A 5,543-nucleotide genomic window follows, 5' to 3' on the forward strand; every position below is an offset into this window, starting at 1 on the left:
CAGCTGCTCCCACCCCGGCTCTGCCCATAGCGACTCCGGAGGCTGCAGCCAGCGCTGTGCTGGTGCCCCCCAGGGGCCCTAGTTCCTCTGGCGAGGGGGCAGGGAGCCGAGCCTGATGCTCAGGACCTCTGCAGCTGCCAGGGAGTGGGAGGGAAAAGCCCAGCCTCCCCCCACCGCCAGCGCGAATTGGCTCTGCACTGGATGAACCTGGGCCCATCACATGGAGTCACTGCCCAGACCCAAACACACACTCCGGAGCGCCCGTCCAGAACAGTGACATTTTCAGAAAAAGCCCCGCTAGCCAGCTAACCCCCTACTTTACACCCCGTGAACATCTGACACCCACAGCCTGGGATTGCTCTGTTGTGTGTGTGTCTGAAAGCAAAGTGAGGGTGTGTAACAAACAGTAATCCAGGTTGCTCTGAGACCTAATTCAAAGTTAAACAGGCAGGAAGTTAACACACTGTTAATCTTTCACTAATTTATCTCTACTAGCAAACTGACACCAATTACGGTACAGAATAAAAAACTAGCTTGGAACGCAGTCATAGCTCCATATTAATAATGGTGCTCACTGGTCACTGGCGGTGAGTGACCCTGGGCCTCAGCACATACAAGTGTGAGCCTCTTTGGGAGCCAAAGGAGCAGCTCTGGAGCATCAGGGGCAGCAGTCGACACAGCAACCTCTAGGGGCTATGGCTTCACTGCAAGACCAGGTGTGATTTTACAGGGGCAGAGCACTGACCAAGTACAACCTGTTGGAGTCATTAGGCATATCCCTAGACAATTCAGGAGGGTAGAAAACCACAGTATTAATGAAGTCTTTCTGTACTAGGCCTGAATTGAACCAAAGTTATTTTATGCTGGTCTAAGAGTCCCTTTATGTTAAATTCTAGTTGAATTCCCAAGTTAGAAGTGAGAATGGAATGTGTAACTGTTTCTTATCAGTACAACACGGACAGCAGGAGATAGTAAAAAGAGGCCCCCTTTTATTACTTGTGTTTAGTTTATAAAGAGGGGAGACAAGATAATAAATCCAGGAGTAAACCAAAGTAACAGCCTTGAAAAGTTACGAGATGAATTGTCTGCTGTCAAGGATGATTTAATTGTTAATTATACACTGTATGTACTATATAGGAGTGGGGAGGAGACTAGTGGGGGGTAATGAGGATGCCTTGTTGAAATCATGTATAAGAAGAGACACACAGCTTGTATCTGTGTGCAGGATCTGAGATTGCAATATCTCCCTGGCACCTTACTTGAGCTCAAATAAACTTTTTCTGCATTCTCCACCCTGGTGTGATAATTAGTGCGATGCACACCGGGCAACGAACCACTGTTTGCTGCCTCAGGCCTTTTGGGCCGGCAACAAACCCTAGAGGAGACATGTAGCTAGGTTAGACTCTTCCTGTTGGTATGCATACTTCCACCTTTTCATGTTCTCTGTATGTATAAATATCTCTGTCTGTGTGTTCCATTCTATGCATCTGAAGAAGTGAGCTGCAGCTCACGAAAGCTCATGCTAAAATAAATTTGTTAGTCTTTAAGGTGCCACAAGTACTCCTGTTCTTTTTCCAGATACAGACTAACATGGCTGCTACTCTGAAACCTGTCATATCTCCTGAGTTCTTCCCTCCAAGTTCATTTCCTCCAAACCAAGACCCCATCCTGCAGCAGCTGCAGCCCCAGGGGATGCACAATCTGCTGCAGGATCAGGGCCGACAGTTTTTCTCTGGATAATATTATTCTATAGAGTCCTGTGGAAAAGAAAACCCTGCCCCCAACTGAACTCTGGGTCACTCCAGCCTCACCACACCCAATATGGGATAAGTTCCCTTTCTCCTTCAGGGTACTGGTGACTCAATCCTGGGCTCTCCTATGCAATGTAGATGTGAGTAGAAGGGTGAGTCAGGTTTCCTTTCAGTCAAACGACTCTATGTTTAAATGTTTGTTCTATTGAGGTAAAAGGTTGGCAAAATTTACATAGAAGTACACAGGCCTCACATTATCCCCACCGCAACCCAACAAACATTACCTTGCTTTTCATTATCAAGAATACAATGTTTATGTAAGGGTTGTAAATACTGTTCTATTAACCTCACATGTTTCATGACTCTGTCTAGTGATAAGGCAGCATATACTTACCTTGGGGCATGCCACCTTTCCCCCATTTCATACGCCATCCTTCGGATATAAGCATCTATGAGCCATCACTGGCTTTTTTTCTCACTCTGAGAAATTCAAGCACTTTGCAAACTAATTAAATCAGATCTATATTTAATTAATAGATGTTAAAGTCAGATTTAAAGACTCCAAGTGATGGAGACCCCACTATGTCCCTAGATCAGTTGTTCTGATGGTTCCTCACTGACAAAAATTTCTAGTCTGATTTTTGTCTCCATTCAGCATGTTTGTTAGATTAAAGAGCCCTGAATCATCAGCAATCTCCTCCATAGAGACAGGATAACAGCGAGCAGCTAAGGGACGAGATCCCATGGGAGTTTGTAAGAGATATTTTGAAGGCTTTTCTCTATCGGTACATTACAAGAGTGGACAGCTATTGTGACCTGCACTGGATGTGCCACACTTGCTTCCTGCCTGAAGAGAGAGGAGACTCCATCTGCATGAGGTGAGAGGCTGGTAGCTTGATGGAGGAGAAGGTTTGTGGTCCAGAGGAACAGCTGACCACTTTGCAAAACAGCAGGGGTATGGCAAATTTCCTGGATACTCAGATCCAGCCTGCACCATGGCAGATAGCACACTGGAAGGTTGTGGAGTTCATGACCAAGGGAGACAAGAAAACAGAAAAGATGACTGGAAATTTGTCATCTCCAGAGGTAGGAGAACCCAAAGGATCTGCTCACAGCCGGAAGTTTCAAATTGCTGCCGGGTGCTGAGTAAGACATCTGAAGAGAGCAACCTCCAAGAACCAGCCAGAGGGAAGGATCTACAGACATCAGAGGAAAGAACTGAGAACAGCCACCAGCTCAGACTAGACAGACCCAGACAAGCCCAAGAGAACATTCACAACTGGCCAAAGAAGACAGACAGTCCTTGCTGGGGACTCTATGCTAAGAAGAATGGACAGGACATTCTGCAATGGGAAGAAGCATGGCAGGACAACTTGCTGCCTTCTGTGAGTGAAGATGAAGGGCACCACCACCAGAATAAACTAGATTCTGAGGTCAGCAGGAGAGACCCCTTCTGCAGTGATCCACAAAGATGCCACCTCAGACATGTTTCCACAGATCCTGGAACACTGCTGCACAGGTTGGAGGCAGGACTTAAAAGGGGAAGCAGAACACCTCAGAAGGGAGCAGGCAGTGGAAGGCAGCAGACCTGTGCTCTGAACTCTTGGGAAGGGGCATCCCAGGAGCTCTTGCAACCTGAGGCTTGGAGATACTGAGCTAACCAAGAGGGACTGGGGACGTTTGAAGCTCAGAGACTTTAATTTACTCTGCAGGAAGAGAGGATGCTTTTAGGAAGCTATCTAGGGAGGCAGCTGCATAACACCCCAAAGAGCCAATCTCAGCTGCCTAGCACTGGGCCCTGGATCAGAGCCCTGTGGAGAGGGTGGGCCCGGGCTCCCCTATCCACCTCTGAAAAGGTGACAATGACAGAAGTCTATCCTTTGGTGGGGAACCTAATTGGGGATGATCCTGAAGGTGCAAGGGTCCAGACCCCAAAACCCAACCCCGATGGGAAGCCTGGGAAGAAGACAACCCAGCACACCAGGCCTGACCGCTAGGTGGAGCTGCCAGTGAGTGTTCCCCTTCACATGGTACAAACACCCAGATATATAAACCAGCCTCAGTGTTATTCATCCGACAAATCCAAGCAGAAAGGGGCATGTAAGGAGAACATTTTTAATTATCTCTATATTAATACCTGGGGAATAAACAAGAGGAGTTGAAGACACTCATGTAAGAGCAGACACACAACACAGCTGGTATTACTGAAACTTGCTGGATCGGATTTGTGATTGGAATGTTAAAAATCAGTGGTTACAACTTGTTCAATAAGGACAGAATGGGAAAAAGGGGAGAGGTGGTACTTTACCTCAAAGACACTGTGACCTGTCACCTGTCACAAACAATGCAGAATCACAAGACCACAAAGGCTAATGAATTAAAGTTCTCACTGGCAAAAGTAGAACTGAGGATGGGGAGGGAGGGGGTACTGGTGGGCGTCTGTTACAGACCACCTAATCTCACTAGGGAACAGAACAAACTGCTTCTTAAGCATCTGTCCATAATGTGTAGGAAGAAACACTGTGTTATCATGGGTGACTAACCTGGGAAACATTTGGTGCACATTTCCTTTGGCAGGTAACAAAACTTCCTTGGGGTGTATAAAAATAATAGACGCTAATTTTCTAACACAGATAATCCTGCACCCAACACGAAGGAACTCAGTATTGAACCTCGTTCTGAGGGATAAAGAATGGTTAATCACTGAGCTGAACATTGGCAGTTGCCAAGGTACCAGTGATCAAGGTCCGGTTGCATTTACTTTGTGCAAACAGAATTCGGCACCAACTAGGGCCATGTGTACTTGGAATTCTAAAGGGCCAATTTCCCAAAGCTTAAAGCAGTGGCTGTCATAAGTGAGTGGGACCATGAATATATAGTGTGAAATGGTAACGAAAACGGGGAATCATTTGGGGAGAACTTATTTGATAACCAAAAAGCTATGATTCTGCAGACTCAGAAAAAATGAGATTGGGCCAAAACCCAGCCTGGGCCAAAGGAGATGTGGGTTCAGTGATAAAACACACAAAAATCAGTATATAAGGGATGGGGAAAAGGGGAAGTAACTGGCGATGAATATAAGTTAGTTAAACAATGCCAGTATCCTGGATTTCCAGGATGCTCTGTGCCCCGCCCTCTGCCGCCTTTAGAAAGCCAGGGAGGGTAACCATCCTGCTACATGTCCCCTTTATTTTCCTGGGCCTAAAGTGTCCACTGTTTGTAAGGGTGAGCCCCACGGCTCTGCTAATCAGAGATGGAGCCCTTGGGCTCCAGCCCCCCTGTTTTCAGAGGCCTGGGAAAATCGAGCCCCCTCCTCACCTAGGACTCAGGTTCCTGCCAGGTTTGGCTAAACCACAAATGGCAGTGATACATGCCTGGCCCATTCCTCTAAGCCCCCGGTTGTGGTTCTACCAGGTAATGTCCCGATTCGTACAGAACACACCCCACTAGCCAAACCACAGCATTCTCATAAACCAGTGCAGAGCAGTGTCAAACCCCCTTCCCCTCTGTCTTCTCCTTAACTCACCCCAGCAGGGCACAGAGGAAGTTTTCTCATGCCCCTGTGCTCCTTTGCCACCCCAAAGCTTTTGGTTTGAAACAGGGATCAGTCCCTGCCACTATCTCCTCCCATTCGTCTGCTGGGGGGGAGGTAAATCCCATTCCTCAAGCTGTCAGACATGTTGACTGCAGCCTGGGGTGTCCTTCTCCACCCCCCCCCCCCCCGCCAGGTGAGGTAGGAAGTGAGCGCTTGAACAGGTGGGGGAATCAGGGTGGGTGTGTCCCCCTGCAGAG

Source organism: Mauremys mutica, chromosome 20 (genome assembly GCF_020497125.1).
Source record: "Mauremys mutica isolate MM-2020 ecotype Southern chromosome 20, ASM2049712v1, whole genome shotgun sequence".
Classification (NCBI taxonomy): domain Eukaryota; kingdom Metazoa; phylum Chordata; order Testudines; family Geoemydidae; genus Mauremys; species Mauremys mutica.